The 18,088-nt window shown below is 30.7% G+C and overlaps 1 protein-coding gene and 1 long non-coding RNA gene across 3 annotated transcripts in view; one reads left to right on the top strand and one right to left on the bottom strand.

Moving 5' to 3' along the window:
- The window catches only part of LOC139426463 (uncharacterized), a 156,578-nt gene extending 149,123 nt beyond the window's left edge, over positions 1–7,455 (bottom strand). Inside the window, exon 1 of the long non-coding RNA XR_011637733.1 lies at positions 7,317–7,455. This is a non-coding gene — a long non-coding RNA (uncharacterized lncRNA). The remainder of the gene's footprint in view (positions 1–7,316) is intronic.
- The window catches only part of LOC107453171 (neurotrimin-like), a 159,624-nt gene that overhangs the window by 10,186 nt on the left and 131,350 nt on the right, over positions 1–18,088 (top strand). The window lies entirely within an intron of this gene.

The following is an 18,088-nucleotide window of genomic DNA, read 5'->3' as shown; positions in this document are numbered from 1 at the left end:
AACCTCATACGCCCACTACAGCGAGCGAAAAGTTTAAATGATTTAGGATTTGCAAACAGCAGCTTAACTCTTTCAATCTAACAAGTACATATAAGTCTCGTTTAAAAAAATCGGTGGGTTACACTTGTCTCTGCCCCTCTCACTATCACCCAAATAGCCAATTTTTTCTTCTTCTGACGTTGGCAAAATATTGTTATTTTAACACTATTTGATCTATGAAAGTGACAAATCGTCTTTTTTATTTGGAAAAGAAAAGACGAGTCTTAAATGGGATAAAATTCTCGGAGTGCAAACCGTTTTTATCAACCCTTCATCACTGACTTTGCATTATGCGATACTTTGTAGGGCCAAAAAATATCGTTAAGAAAAAAAAACGAAATGAAATTAGCACTTAAACTGAATTAGTAGCGTCGAAAGCAGCGGTTTCCAATTTTTTTACGGAACCCTAAACGATCGAATTTCGTTTGACTGCTAAATAAAAGTTAATCAACAGGAGTAAACATGTTATCTAAGAGAAAAACCCCTCTTCAAATTAATAATGTGAAGAATGACATTTTTTTTAATTGTTCCATCAATAACAGGCTTAAAATTAGGTTTTTATTAGTTTTAGTTGATTAGTTTTTGGCTTACGTATAAATAAAATTAAATAAAATAAGCCAAATTATGGGTTTTGAAAACGAAATTTTATAAAATGAGAGAATGGTTATCGGGAAAAAATAATTAGTAATTCTTGAATTCCGTTATTTTTTTTTATTATAAAGGCAGATGAATAATACAGATACAATCATTTGCAAATACATATTTTTTTAGTATTTTATTCAATATATTGTTATAGGAAAAAAAGTGTAAATAAATATTATAATTTTTTTTTTTCTTATTGGGCTTTTACTTAATTTCATAAAAAATCCTAATTTGTAAGTAAATAATTGATTATTGGTCAAATGCAAACTTATTACAGGTTTCAAAAATTATAACTGTATTTTTTTAAAAAAAAATTTCCTAACTTACGGAACTCCTACGGTCTTTCAATGAAACCTTAAAGTTCCGCGGAACACTGTTTGAGTACCGTTAATATAAAGCGACTACCATTTCAGTTTTGAAAAATATTACAAATGCATAATTTCACGTTAAATTATTTACTGATTTATGTATTTTAGTAAAGAAGAATGTCTTCGTTAACTCGTAAAATATTTTTAAAAAATTACTTATTAAGTTACCAGTTTTTATGTTTTTGAAATAAGTACACAAAGGATCACGAACAAAAACTTCGTGAATTAACTATAATCATATAAAAAATGCATAGCTGTGTCTTAAAACGAAAATCTCTTTTGTGAAAATGTAAATTTATAGTTCAGCCGCATTCTCTGTTCTTGGATCATAACTCACAATGGCTTCTCATTAAAATAATTTATGCGGTTCACAGCAATAATTCTTAAAAATAAATAACGCCAGGTTAATAAAAAACAAAATTTAAAGCTCTATAGTTTGTTTTTATGACGGAACAGTAACTCCCTCTACAGATGTTGAGAATGTATCTTTCTTTTTCTTGTCCACCTCTTTCGCATAATACGAGAAAAATCGTTTGGTTTTTATTTCAGCTAGAGAATCAGAGAAAAAGAGTGTTATCTTACACCGAAAGTCTCAGAGAACAAAGAAAAAGAGAAAGCATAATAAAAGAACGAACGTCGAGTCCCGAGAGTTGTAACTTCCGACATATGGGGCAGAAATAAAAGTTGTTTTTTTTTCCTCCTAAAGAAATCAGAGCAAAACAACTAAACTTACATTATTTTCAAGTCTTCTTTTTACTTTTCAGAATTCATTTGCTGATTTTTTATTGGATTGTCATCAGGCTTAGCGCTGGAGAACTTTCTTTTCGTAGATATTGCTTCATAATGGTTGTGTTTTTTTTCGTACGAAAAAAAACATTTTTTTTTCCATTCGAGTTAGTGTTTTTTTTATCTTTGTAAGCTATACTCGTATATTTGTGTAATATTTATTTATTTATTTGAATTTCATTTTGACTTTTCTTTCTGATTATGATTATTGATTTTATTATTTATTTTCTCTTACGGACTAATCTGTAGTTAAATGATTTCACTGCAATCATAATTAAATTTAATTATTAAATTATGAATGTAACAATTGAAATTTACGATTATAATGATGATAATCATAATTACAACAAATATTCATCAATGATTGAAAAGAATAATAACCAACATTTATATAACATTGATTTAAACCTAATATTGATTACAATTGATTAATAACTTGCAATAAATTAATTAATTGTAATCAATATTAGCGATCGATATTGCGTTTAGCTTAAATTATAGTATGCATAACGCAATATACGCTGCACTTTACGCAATATACAATAGAATCCTTTAACCCTAAAGGACCCTTTTTCAGTTACCTACCTATCTTACAATTTCTGGTTGAAACTTTCAGTCTACTGGTCGACTTTTAGAAAAGTTGTCTAGATTTAAAGTTTGGTTCCTCAAGAGCTATTTGACTGATTTCTTTCACATTTTGTGAATTTGTCATTCAAAAGTAAAAACTCTAAAGTACTAAAAAAATTGTGTAATTCAATTTTTTAGACGATTATCAAATAAAATAATTTAAATTAAAAAAATAATTTTTAAACTTATATTTTACATTGAATTGTTTTTAGATAAACAAATTTTTAATCAATCTTTTGATTCTGTTAAAAAATTCTCGAGATAAAGTGAACGGTGAAATTAAAAAGGGAAATTAATCTTAAGGGAATCAAAATTTAGATCGCTTTTCTCTCTTGCCTTAACTACTGGGAGCAAATTTTCCAGATTGCGGCTACCCACCCCCATCTCATTTTGAGTGCAAGAAATCTTAACTAGTCAACAAACGAAAAAGATATGTTTATTAAAAGGAAGTACATATTCTCCCCGGATGCCCCTGACAGGGGGCGGGACGGGGTTAAGCGTTTCTGATATTTGTGTCTGACTCCGAAACTAAAAATACATTTCGCACTATTTTATAAACATATATAAGGTCTGGCGCTTGGACAATTTGCGATTGTGTCCTAGTGCTTAAAATTCCGATCAGCGATCGACAGTTCGTAAATTACTCAGGGTGTTTGTATTTTTTGTTTTGAGCACTTTACGTTTAAATGATTTAAAATAGTAATTTTATCAATAATTCTCCACATAATTGTGCACCAGTTTCTGACAGCATAAAATACTATTCCAGGGTTCATTGGGAAAAAAATGTATGCTCATTCAGAGAAAGTGCGCTTTTGTGTCTTATTTCGTAACTTAAAATATCGTCTGCACTAACTAATTAGCATATTTGAGATCACTCCCTCGAACCTTTAAGATTGAGTCCTAGAAAATGAAGATCCAATCACTAGATCGAAAGTTATTTAGGGTGGTCTGTTTTTCATTTTTCTTACTGTGCGCTTACTGTGCACCTTACAAAGCTATGCTTGGTTGTTATATGAATCTGGGACTTTCTAAATCAGTTTTGCCACGTAATTTGATTAGTTATACGGCCACTGAAGGGAGCTTAGAAAAAATTATAAATATTAATAACGAATGCATGATTATTATAGACAATGAAAGCACCAATATTGAATCAACAGTTCATTTAGAATCGCTAGACAATAATAATACATGTGAAAGGTAATGATTACGGCGACCTAGGCTGGTAGGGCCCATACGACAAATTCAAATGAAAACACATGGAAAATTTCGAAGTTAAAACAAACATTAAAATAAAGCAAGTCAGGGACAATAGAACCCGGGGGGGGCTTTAGCGTCCTTTCTAAGATTACAATTTTTCTCCCAATATATATGTGTAATGTAATGAATTATGTCTAAATTTAAAAAAAAATTAATTAGCGTCCTTATTTCGAGTGAGATTTAACAATTTCTTAGTGAAAAAACTGCTACCAAAGCATCCCTTACTATATTCAGGACTTATGAATCCAGTTGAGTAAAAGCCCAAGTGGTTAAAATAGTAGTAAAGGAATAAAAGTCATTCGGTAGAAAATCAGATGACATGTTTTATGATGTTGTAATGACCGGAGTAAACGAATCAGGGGTTAAAATGTCTTCAAGGGTTTGTTTAAAAATGTTGATCGCAATTTTCCTGCAGGCCAGTATGTTCGTCTTGATTGTTGTGTATATGGGGACAGCAAAGTGCCCGGAACCTTGGAAAATCTTTAATGCTGTAAACAATAGTTGCTCCACAGTATTGAATGATGCTGATTTTTTAAAAGAGTCTTTGCTGGTAGGTACCAAACACTCCGTGGCCAGTAAGAATCTGATTCAAGTAAAAATTTGCCTGCAAGTGTTTAAGGCTAGTGTCTTTAAAAAATTTAAAAGACTCTCATCCACTGTCGCTCATCTTCCAATCCTCATTCCAACGATTAAAAGCTATTTTTTTTATGTTTGTCTTATTCTAAGATTTAAACATGTATAAAAAAATACACGTAAAAAAATAATCATGCAGAATGATGGATTTAGTTACTAAACTTCACATTTAAAAAAAATAAAAAACATCCAGATATATGCTCTGACTCAATGGGGGAAATTATCAACTAGTTTTTCGTAAAGTCACGTCGTTCGTTAAGTTTCAACAAGTGTGATCATTTTGATCAATTATGTTTATGGTCGTTAAGTTTCAGCAAGTGTCAATATTTTGATAAATTATTTACAGTTTGTATTTTAAATAAAAAAGTTAAAGTGCGTTTCAACCTTTTCTGAGACACGCTTTATGCTATATATCTACGAATGGAAAATCCTATCATAAGTAATACCCCATTTTGGGTTACTCCTAGGTTTTACCGTAAATAGTCAGTAAAGGTCCGGAATGAAATCATATTAAAGCATACTTCTAACTTTTACCAAACGACTTTGATAAATCCTAGGTTTTACCAGTAAAACCTTAGATTTACTAGACTTTGAACTTTTACTGTATCATAGATACATAAATTCATGTAAGAGGTTTTGTTTGCTTAAAAAGGATAAAAAAAGTTCTATTTTATATTCTATTTTCTGCAAACAAATTGAATCTATTTTCTTTTTCTTTTCAAACAAAATATGTAATGCGTTTGGGAAACGAATTTTAAGGTTCGCTTCTTCAAACGACATCTGATTGAAACGAATTTATTTTCCAAGCGATTGAAATATTCTTCTCTTTCAAAGAATCAGCCTGTTTTTTATAATATTCTATAGATTTCGAAATAAAATCGAATGAACGTTTTTGTAAAAATGGATGAATTCAATTCTTGTAATAAATGAACATATTTAAATTCCTTCAGACTAATATCGCCAGTTTCGTTCTTCCTGATAACTGATTCAGTTTTTAAAGCAATCTGCATTAGATAATTTTTTAAAAATTATTAACGAAAATAATTTAAAAAATTAAATAGGAGATGCGAGTAGCACATTAAGTACCACAACCGAAATAACTTGTCTTGTAGAAAATGAACTTACAAGTTTGTTGCGAGGTTAAAGTTTATAAGCAAATTTATTTTCTAAAGGATTAACTTATTTTTCTTTAAAATAGTTTTTTTGTCTTAAAAATACTGGATTGTATATACTAGATAGATAATGTTAGATAGATAATAGAGCTAGATTAAATATACTGCATACATAGCACTAGACAGATTTTTAGTATAAATACAGATTCAATTCGAGATGTAGACTTACATATTTAAATTCATATATAAAGCTGGGGAACAATTTATTTAAAAATCTTATTTATCTTAGGATATTTTTGCTTCACTAATTTCAAATCTGATATCAGCTTCTTTCTGTAAATTTTTATGCCATTTAATAATACACTCCTTATCAGGATCCTTAAGTGGATACCAAATATTTCCACTTCTCTTCTACGTAGGAAGAAGGCGATAATACATTCCAGCTCTTGCTAACACAATAAAATAATTAGCAGTTCAACAAAAAGTCCAATCGTTCAAACTATTTAAATGTAATGATGGTTAAAATCAATTTAAATCAATTTGCTAAAATTAGAATCAAAAGTGTGATCGTAGAAATTTTGTTTCAACAATAATTGTAATTACAAAATCTTCCGTAAATTTAGGTAGAAAGCAGGTCCGAATTTTTAAATACTTTTTTTAAAAATATTTTCAGATTCAATTTTAATTAATTTTCAAGGAATAAATGTCATAAGTAAGAAACTTAAAATTGTTGGGTGGGGGGACAGCACACCTTGAATTAGTTCTGCACCGAAAACTCGACTTTAAATAAAACAGCGAATATGTGTTACAATTTCATTTAAAATATTTATCTCTACATGATGTTCACGATACATTTTCATTTTTTTCAGTACTTTTTTTTCCGGGGTAATTTTTTCCACACTTTTTTTACCAGGACTTTTTTTTTACCAGCGACCTATTTCTCCGGGAACTTTTTTGCCTACATTCCGTAAAATTTTATGATTGTAGTTTTCATGTTCAGATATACCTCGCAGGGAAAATAATATACAAAAAAATAGCGATTTTAAAATTAACAACTTGACGATTTTAAGCACCTTTTTGTTTAAGCAGGCCCATTGATATACATCTTTTTTCCTCCGTGATAAATCAAATTTTCAGAGACTTTCAAACTATATATTTTCAGTCCCATAAACGTAAAAAAGGAAGCATCTTTACTGCCCTGATTACCTCTCATTCCCCTGGTTACCAAGAAAGTTCCCAAAAAGAAAATATTCCAAATCTTCCGAACCACGAGGTCACACATAAAGATAAGGTGCGTCATCTTTAACGCTGAGGGAATGTCAATTATTTGCTATCGGCAAGGATTTTTTTCTTTTCGGAACCAAAAAGCTTCTTTGTAAAGATTTATCAGGATCGTCTCCTTATTCTTTGCGTCTTTTAGTCAAGTTCCGATTTTCTGCGACGCATTATTAGGCGGAGGTCCGTTGAATAAAATTCTTTGAGTTTGGGGTATTTTAGGACCAGATGGAGGAAAATTAAACGATGTCAGAATTTATTTTAAATGTGCCTTTTTTTAAACTCTGTGGTATGGAGTTTTCTACACTGGAGAGCCATGCAATCTCCCTTCCTCCTATATTTCCGAGTTCCTTTATCCGCTGTATTTACAGTAAACACAGTTATAATCGTTGTGTTTACAGTAAATAATGAGAAAGCAGCAAATAGGGAAGGCAGTGGTTATAGATTAATGGAGATCAAAAATAAACAAAACGTAAAAATAAACATAAATTTTGCAAAGATAGCAAACTTGGTTTGAGAAAAAAAAACTTTAAAAAAATTAATATTAGAATGAATATTGTTATAAGAAACTTATTACCTTTTCAACAATATCGAACTGCGATGGCTCAGGGGAGAGAGCATTCGCCTTCCAATGATGAATCCCAGCGATGGCTGGTCGATACGAATCCTCATCCGGCTTGCATCGACCACAGTGCTGACGTGAAATATCCGCAGTGGTAAACGGATTATGGGTTTGAGTCCCTTTACAGTCAGGCTACCAGTGGGAGGTTCTCGTGGTCTTTCTCTCCATGTAACGCCATCAAAAGTTAGTTCCATCAAAAAGTCCTCCACGAAGGCAAATTTCTCCCAATACTTGATCCAGGAGTTGAGTCCCTTTGTCTTCTCGCTAAATTTCAAGGCTGCGGAGTTGAACATCAGTAGTCGTAAACCCAAACATTAGGTCTGTTGTTCAACGACGGTAATAAAACCAAATAAAATACAATAACATTGACAATCGTAAACAAAAAATTAGGTTGTCGGTCCAATGTCAGCCTAAAAAGGAAAATAATGCTAAGTTTTTAAACTTACATTTGTCCCAGTCAGGGTTTGAAAAAACCCGGGGATTTCTGAAAAAAATCCAACCCGCCAAGGTTTTATTGAAAAAACCCGGGGGAAATTGAGTTTTATTTGAAAAAAACCCGGGGGAAATTGGGTTTTTTCATTTAGTGCTCATGAACTTCAAAATTTTACTGCGAAAATATTTTTTTTTATGAAATAGTGTCGTATAAGCTTAAAAATTGAAATAAATTCAAAAACTTTATGTAAAATGTATATTATAAAATTAAAATAATTTTAAATAATGCACTATCACTAATACATGTTTGANACAAGAAAAAAACCGATCCCCAAGGCCTAAACTAACCGAGGCTGAAAAAGCCTAAGCCAAAGAACGTAGGCGGGAATACCTTAAGATAGGCTTATATAATTCACCACTTTACAATGCTCATTACATGCTTAACATTTCAAAAAGCAAGCGAATATTGTCAACTATTTGCAAAATTTACTTAGTAGATATTTACCGTTCTTTAAATTAATTTGGATTGTTCACAGCTGTTGGCATCTCTGTTATAACATATCGAATACTAAAATAACGTTAACTTGCGAACTTGTTTGCTCCAATATTGCTTGATAGGTCAGCTCTGATAGTATAGGAGCCTTAGCTCAGGGGATAGAGCATTCGCCTTCCAATGATTAATCCCAGCGATTGCTGGTCGACACTAATCCTCATCCGGCTTGCACCAACCACAGTGCTGACGTGAAATATCCTCAGTGGTAGACGGCTAATGGATTGGAGTCCCCTTGCCGTCAGGCCCACCATGGGAGGTTCTCGTGGTTTTCCTCTCCATGTAGCGCAAATGCCGGTTAGTTCCATCAAAAAGTCCTCCACGAAAGCAAAATTCTCCCAATACTTGATTCAGGATAGTTCCCTTGTCTTTTGGATTAATTTCAAAATTACAAGGCTATGGAGTTGAACATTAGTAGTCGTAAACCCAAAAATTGGGTCGGCTGTTCAACGACAGTTATAAAATGAAATAAAATATTCTAACCTTTAAATTTAAATCCAGATGTTAATTTTAAAAATAATCTTTGTCTCGCTACTCGAACAAAATACTAAAGCAAAAGTATAAGCGGTGAATTGCGAGGAACCATACATGACAATACTTTTACTTTCATTACTTGTAACAAAAGTAAAAATAAAACGTGCGTACTTTTATTTGTACTTCGCTACTCTTGAAATTGAACACTTTTACTTGTTTTCCGTTACTTTTTTGGGGTAAAAGTACAAGTATTTGTAACGGAAATATCAAAAGAATGCGTTAACTTCTTCCGAAGTTTTTTTAAAATTTCTCTCAAATATTCTTTTTTTAAATTTTTGAAAATATTTCTTTAAATGTATAAATTTAATGCATTTTATATTCTAGCTTACTTCTTTTTCAGAACACTTTTAAGGATTGTAATTTCCTGAAAGGGGGAAGGCGGCTCTTTTGAATACTTAATAACTTTTTTGGAAAAGTCACTACAAATTCGAAAGAAATAACAAAATTTCAAAAGATTTGGTAGTTTTAACATCTTTTTATAAGCAAACATTGAATGCAGATTTCTGGTTTGGTTTTTGGATATTTTCAACGTTTAAAATTTCAATCAATTTTGTAACATTTTCCTGTATTTAAAGTTTTAAAAATTTTAATTAAAATTTAATGCATTTTAAATTTAAAAAAAGAATTTCTTGCATTTTTTAAATGAAAATTAAGGTTAATTTGAGTTTTTAGTTTTCCTCGAAATCTACTTTGAAATCTTTGCTTTTTTGTTATGTACTTGTACTTTTACTCGCTAATTTTTTAAAGTAACGTTGCCACGCATAACTGCAACAGGAATAAGTAGTGATAAACAAGTCAAAAGTAACTAAATCTGGACGGCCAAAAAGCAAGTTGTTTTCAAATATAGAAATCATGTCGCCTTTTTTTAATAATACATCTACAAATAACTAAAACAACTTTTCATTTCAAACTCACTAAAAAGACTTAATATCGTTAATATCTTACGAAATGTTGCAGATTTGAATTCAGAAATTATATTATTCACTTCTTTAATTAACACGTTGAATGCCACGCTAATTTTACATGGCTTGCTCGTCTGGCTCCGCCTTAAATAACTACAAACTAAATTTGCAAATATAGACAGATTTTGCTAGTTTACAAAAGGTTTAGCATGACATATCTGCAAAAAGTGGTGAATTATATATGCCTACGAATTGTTTAAAAATAGTGTTGGATAAAAATGTACTAAATTGAATTTATTAAACCAAGAATCACAATAATTATCTATATTTTGAATAAATTTTCTGCAATTCCATAAAAGAGTGTAAATTTAATAGTTCTATATCATGTTATACAATGTCTGCCAGCTGTTTTTCGCTGCCTATGTGAAAAGTCAGTGTCAGCAAGCGGTGGCAGACGCAGCCTAAATGTAATTTCAGTGTCAGCCACCGGTGGTTGACGCGGCATAAATGTAATTTCTGTGTCAGCCACCGGTGGTTGAAGCGGCCTAAATGGAAAGTCCAGTGTCAGTGATGGCTGACGCGACGCTCAACGTGTTAAAAAGAAAATTATCTGTTAGAAAATATTTCCTCGCACAATAAGCAGCTGTTAACTGTCTAACAGGAAGTAGTGCTGAAGGTAAGGAGCTCGAGATTTATTTTTGCTTACATTTGTATTGATACCGACATCCATATTGAAGGAAAATAAAACAACCCCAGTTTCAAACTTTTACCGTCACCATAAATATTAATAGATTACGGATAACCATTTGACAATTCATCGTTACGGTTTCCTGTAAATATTATCCAAGTTCATCTAAAGATATAAACAATTAAAGAAAAAGCAATTATATATAAAATTTAGTAAAAATAAGAAAGTGGTAACAAAAATATGTCTAAAAATTTGTTTAATTTAGAAATATTACTGGTCTGTATTATTTACTTGTCAACCACAGCAGATTCAATTCTCTGTAATATATGATACATTTATCTTTATTAATTTTAAAAATTCGCCAGATTACACTAGTTCCCTAGCAGGAACTTCCCAAAACTTTATATCAAGTCAAGTACTTTTAAAATAATATCATGACTTAAGTTGTACAACACAGTATGCTACTTCAACTGCCTTAATTTTCTCCAAATACCTTTGCCATAAGTTGCAGTTGCCCTAGGGTAGTGTTTCCCAAAGTGTGGGGTGTGTACCCCCAGGAATACGGGAACAATTCAGCGGGGGTACGCGTTCTTATGCGAAATATCTTGCAACAAACGAAAATTTAAAAAAAATATTATTTCGAAGCAAAGCTAGCCATAAAAATTTACGATTACGTATTTTTCTATTCGCTATTTTTTGCGGAGTTAACAGTTAATAATTAGTGGTGTCAACAGCAAATTGTGATTTTTAATTTTTGTGCATTTCTTTTATCACAGCAAAAAACAATATAATCCGCCGACCGGTCTGTGTAGGGGGCAGGGAACTGTCCTTGCATCAGAAGGGTTCTGGGTTCGAATCCCGGGCAAGGCATTGATGCTTCTTTCTCTCTGTGTGTTCTATGTCCTTTCTCCTTTGCGTGTGTGAATGGGACCCGCCCTATAAACGGTTTTGTGGTTGTGTGAATGGTGTGGCAGAAGTCGAATCCTTGGTCATAGATGGCGCCACTGAAAAACAAGAACAATCGCATCCCCTCTGCCTAAACAGGCATACGACAAAAAAAAAAAGTATCAGCCTTCTTACGGATACAAATAAACTTATTAGCAAAACTTGTACCAAAAAAGAAAAGTAAAAAAATACATAAATTTTTTTATTTATGATACACAGCATTACGAAAAATTTAGAAAAGGGTACATAAAAGTCAAACACAGCCGGAGGGCAAATATAGATTTAGAGGTTCAGTGCCAGTTAATGAGGGCAGGTACCTCCTCAATAACCAGATCGAGTCTAGTACTTTTAAAATAGAATTTTGGTTCAAGCGCATAACTGGTTTCCTTTTAAAATAGTGTGCGCAGACTACTTATAAAATATACGTGTTGAGGCTTTCTGATAGAGGTGATGCCAATGGTCGGAAGTTGAGCACTACAAGTAGTGAAACTACTGTAGTTGCTGCTTATTTTCGTAGTTTGTAGTGTAGTGTGCTACCAGTGTGTAGTGTAGTGTAGTGTGTTTTTTGCAATTTTTGGCTACTACTTTTTACGTTAGTTTAGTATATGAGCAGGGTTCAAACACAACTAATTTTTTGAATTTTATGGGTACAAATTTTCACTGGTCTGTCAAATTTAAAAGCTCCTGTGACTGTGAGTTTAACAAGAATTACGTATTTAGAGTAACGAATAATTAATATTTAAACTAGATCTAATGAATAATAGATAATTTATCACTTTGGTCTCACTTTCTAAGAAAAAAAAAATTCGATTATATTAAGTATTATATTGAATTCTTTGTAAATATAATATCTAATTTTAAGAGTAAATAAAAAGCAGCATTTGGTTTAAAAAAAATCATTGAAAGTACAACGACAGTGGAAGTCATGTTAGTTTTCACTTAAAGCAGATATCACATAAAAAAATTAAAAAAAGTCATCCAGTTTTTAGATATGTTAAGAATTTGTGATAATATAATAAAAATATAATTCTGAATTTACACCTTTTGACAAGAAAGCAATTTAAAAATATTATACTCATTTGAGAAAACATCAGCTTTTCAGGTATTACATTTTCTATTATTCATGTCGTAACTTTAAAACTGGAAACATTTCGAAAGATTTGAGATATTTAAACTTCTGTGGACAGAAATTTATAACAATAATTTCAAATATAAATGAAAGGAAGATAAATTTTGAAAAAGCATTCATAAAAATTTAACTCACATTAATAAACAACTATTTGAAAGAAAATTTTTCACGAAAGAAAATTTTATATATATACAAAAAGAAAAAAAAACGAAGAGAATTAAGACAAATGGACAAATTCTTTCAAAATTTGATAAAAAAACAATGGATACTCAACTAAAGCAATTAAATTCTATATTAAATTATTGAGTTACTTGTATAGTATTGTAAATAAACCTACTAAAAACTTCTTTGTTGATTTATATAATTTTTACGTGTCTAAAATTATGTGCAAAACAGGCAATTAATGTTTCTTTCTCTTTTTTACTTTATTTTATTTTATTCTTAAATAAAAGTTAATTTTCTGAATTTATTATTTGTCAACTTCTTTAAATTATCCAGTATAATATTACCTTGCGCACATCCATTTTCAGGCCCATCCTTGGTAACTAACAAATCAAACGCAGTTCTGCAGGAAGAACGCACTATAAAACAAAACCATCTATTTACACTTTTACCTCAATTTGCGCTTCTGTTTTCATGTTCTGTAATCTGGCAATCTTGTTTCGAAAATATTTTAAATCATGCTTGAAAAATTTCCCGTTCATGTAAGTTTATTTGAATTCGCTATTCGCGTTATAGATTTCGTTTTATGTTTTATTCTGTTTTTTCATCACATTTTATTTTTTGTTTTTTACGTGATATTTTTACTTATTGTGCTCCATTTTATTTGTTGTAAATTTTTTTGTAAAATTTTTTTGAGTGCTCCTCACACTATTGTACTGATATATTTTGCTTTGGCTATATTGATACCATATTAGAAAGAACCTTCTTTTGGAGGATATAATCGTGTGAGCTGATGAAAATATTGTATCATTTATTTTCCAAATTTGTATTACTTTTTTTTTCCTTTTTTCAGAATTTCTTTCCGGATTTTTTTAAAAAATTTTTTATTATTTTTTTGTTTTCCCTTTTTCACTGTTCTGTAATGTTTCCATGTTTTCTCTACATTTTGATTGTTGTAGTTGCAGTTCATTTACGTCGCACTTGAGCTGCACAATGGGCTATTGGCGACGGTTTGGGAAACATCCCTGAGGATGATCCGAAGACATGCCATTACAATTCCGATCCTCTGCAGAGAGGGGAAGGCCATCACCTCCTACATCAAAAAGCATCCACACTGTCTTTTACGAGTAGTCCGCGCAGACTATTTAAAAAGTGAACCAGTTGTGCGCATGAACCCAAAACCTTTTGTAAAAGTAATTGAGAGGAATTATCATATATGTTTGAAAGTTGAATCTGTAGTGGTTGACAAGTGAATAAGGCAAGCCAATAATATTCATAAAATAAAAATAAAAACAAATTTTTAGTCATATTTTTGCTACCACTTTCTTATTTTAACTAGATTTTGTATTAAATGTCTCGTTCAGAAAGTGGATATCCTTCGTAATGGTCTTATTGGAGTACCTATTAAAAACCGTGTGGAGGCTTTCAGTTGGATGGCACCCCAGCCTCGGTAGCCCGACAACCTGCAGGCGAAGTCGAGCACTTTACGAGGAACAATACCGCTCTCCCTCAGTCCCTACTCAGACTAATCGAAGTAGTCACTCACCCGCACACTGACTGCGGTCAGTGATGCTTGAGACCATATATATATATNAAATGTTTGTATTTAAGTGAAAATTAATATATTCTACAAGCACACAAAGTTGAAAAACATGAATCTTTCAAAAAGTGTCCACACTTTTGGCCACCACTGTATACATATATATACCAGATAAATGCTACCAGATTTTCATTTGTCTTTGTAGCCCCCCCCCCCAATTAGATAGTTTGAATTTTATGACATTTGGTTTCAGGCATAATTTAATCAATGAATTTATATGTTTCTTCAGATAAGTGCGTTTTTTTCTTGATAAAATAAGCCTATTTCTTGATAAAAGTACGCCTATTGATAAATAAGTCTATCCGTAACGGTTGCTCTCAACTGTTTTTATTAATTTAAGAGATTTCTACGCGATATTGCCATAACACTAAATATAATGAAAATTTATCTAACCATTTGAAACTTATAACAGTTGCATATTCTTTTTTTTCGCAATTGTTCTGTATTGACTGTATATGTCAGCGTGCCTCAAAGAATTATCCTTTGGGGGGTGGGGGGGACGAAAAAATAGCTAAAATATTTTAAAAGTATCAAACTATATTAAAAATTTTTAGTAAGGAGAGAGTTTTCGTCTAGAGAAAAACTTAATTAGAAATTATTACAAATTTTTCTCTTTTATCACATTTGTTCTTACCCAGAAAAACCGACTAGAAAGTAAATATGTAAATAAAAATCTTCTTTCGAAAAATAAATAAAAATAAAATTAAAAAGAAATACTATGGAATCGATTTTGGGATGTAATTTAACATTAGTAAATAACTTTTCAAATGCAAAAAAAAAAAAAAAAAAAAAAAAAAAATAAAAAAAAANTCAAAATATGCATTATTCATTTTACGAAATATTTTAATAATGAATTCAACAGTACAATTCAAAGTCTTGAATGCGATGTCATTTTCTCTCTTCTGATGGGGATATATTTTAATGGTATTGAAAACAAATAATAGTTAGCGAAATCCGTGAACAATTTGCAAACACAATATAGCACCGGCCTCGATCGAATATTGACTTATTTCATTTAACAGATAATGTCACACTATGCTACACTAATGGAGTCCTGACATGAATTTGAAACTTGAATTTTAGCCATTACTCGATTCGACGATAATCATAAAGCTATAGGTAAATAAGGTGTTTTAGTACAGAATTTATAAGCTGGGAGGGGAGGTACGTAATAGGGATTGAATATATAGCTCAGCACCCCATAACTTGAAACATCACCTTATGTCACCATTGTTGCTTCCTCTTTGTAAGCTTCATCGTATTTTTATATGCATTATCTTCCTTTTATGTTAGTTTTACGATTTCCAGTAACTATTTTTGAAAGTTCTATTCGAATAGGCCACGAAATAGACGAATAGACAACTATTATCGTAGTTGTTTTATTTGGTGACTAAGTCGGCGGTGGAATGTACCAGTTGAACAGCAAATCATTAAACTTCGATCAAATAGATATTAGTGGGCATGCTGGGAAACTTTTTTTTGTTGACAATATATACTAGAAAACGTAAAAGTAACATGGATTAATGGTTATTACAGCCATGTTTGGCTGAAGTTTCAAAGGATATATTTTCTTTAAAATATATGCTTGTTTAGATATAAACTATTCTATAGATATTTTTATGTAAGAGTAATAAAGTGGTTACAGTCCCTGATCAAATTATTCGATGCAATATTAGATTCCATGCAAAGTTTTCAGCATAAGGTGATACTATACAGCTTTACTGTTTTTACGCGACTAAAACCGGTTTGCAGTTGTTTACGTTCGTGTATTAATTGGTTAACATTGTAATGCAAGACATTAAAAATAAATAGAAATAGAAAGTATATTATAAATATCCTGAATAAAAACCCATCGCATTTATGTTTAGATATGAAAGTATTGCATATAAACTAGTGCAAAACATGTAATTATTACAAAACTATCTAATAATTTGGTCTAATTATTATAATATACTAATATAATACCTGATATAATAAATATTCTTTATTTATATAACATATCCACACCTGCCAACTTTTACTCCTTCCGAGAATGGATTTTCAGAGTGGTTGTAAAACAATAAACGAAAAACAATCTGAATCAAAAATATATTTATAATTTGATACTGTTGAAATTCGCTTGAGCAAGGATTATTCTGCTTTTATATATTTATTGTAATTATTTATATGTAGTGGTGGACAAACTCATTTATAATTAAAATTCAAAAAGTTAATTGGAATAACCTGAGTAATTAGACGATGTGACATCGTCTAATTGGTGCAAACGTCGAATTTATATCATCTATCGTCTAATTTAACCATGCACGAACGTAAGCAATTGCATACCGGTTTCAGTTGCGTAAAAGCAATAAAGCTGTATAGAATCACATGATAATTAAGATTTTACGCAGAATCTTATATTGCGTCTAATAATTTAGTTAGGGACTGTATACTTGTTGGTAATATTTTTGTCCATTTTAATCAAACATAAACAGGGATGCCAACTGCTCCGCTTTCTGGAATAATTTTAACAAAGTGGTAGCAAATTATATAGTAAAATTCGTTAAAGAAAGATAGCTACGCCAACTTTTTAGTACAGTAACCAGTAGATTGATGCTTTAACGTTGCATTTTATATCATGCTTATAATTTTTGATATTTAGTGGTGAAAAAAGTATTTAAAATGAAAAATTCTAAACTAAAAGTAACTTAAATCTCCCTACCTCTAGAAAATACTACTTTACAAAGCGGAGCAAGTTGGCATCTCTGCATTAAGATTGCTAGTAACTAGTTGCACTTGCAGTCAGGAAAAAAAAAACTGGTAATATCTCAAGAATATTTTCTAATATTTAAAACAATTAACTATAACAGTGGCGGAATATGTTAAGTTTAAATTATATTGAGATAAGTTTCAATTGCTTTTCATACATTAGTGTCCAAAATTTCAATACTGAGATCATATGAAAAATGATCCCCTTCTAAAAAAAGGGATATATATTTATATTTAAACTAAGGGTGAGTTACTATTTGGAATTAAAAAGAAAGAACGTTCACAGAATTTCACATCCATATTCAAAATTTTTCTAAAAATGTTTTATTGTGAACACAAATAATTTTTTTAGCAAAGAAAAATTTGAATGGAATCATGTTAATGTCACTATTTGAACTTTTAATAAAAAGTTTTCAGAAAACGTGCTTTTTTATTAAAAAATAAGCATATTTAGACACATATACAGTTAATTGTTATGCATATATTTAGAGATTTTTTTTGAGACATTGCCAAAACACTCTAACCAGGGGTGCAAGCAAAACTGAAAAGAGGAAAGACTGGTAGTAAAACCTTTTCAGTTCTCGGGAGGAGTTTACTTATTTTTTTTTTCAAACTATTCAGCAATATCTACTTTATCTTGGGAAAGAAGCAGTTTAATATGTGTACTACAATTATAAAAGAAATCTTGATAGTTAGAGATATTTTATTTTCTTGAAATAAATGTTAGAATGAAATGTCTTTCGTACAAGTTTTTGCTTTTTTCCCGTCTTGCTATATAATGATTTTCTGCCATGACACCAACAGAACAAAATCGAGACCAACCATTAAAAGTTATAAAAGTGATCTCTTTTTTTTTAGTGCTTCTAAAGATTAAAAAAAATAATAAAAAACGGATAAACCGAAACAAGGAAAAGATATAAATAAACATCAGCTCACACAATTATATCCGCAAGAATAAAGTGCTTTCTAATATTGATTTAACATAGCTGCCGAAGCATGTATATATATATATATATATATATATATATAACAAAATC

This window comes from Parasteatoda tepidariorum, chromosome 9 (assembly GCF_043381705.1).
Source record: "Parasteatoda tepidariorum isolate YZ-2023 chromosome 9, CAS_Ptep_4.0, whole genome shotgun sequence".
Taxonomy (NCBI): domain Eukaryota; kingdom Metazoa; phylum Arthropoda; class Arachnida; order Araneae; family Theridiidae; genus Parasteatoda; species Parasteatoda tepidariorum.
This window is presented reverse-complemented; position numbering and strand designations above follow the sequence as displayed.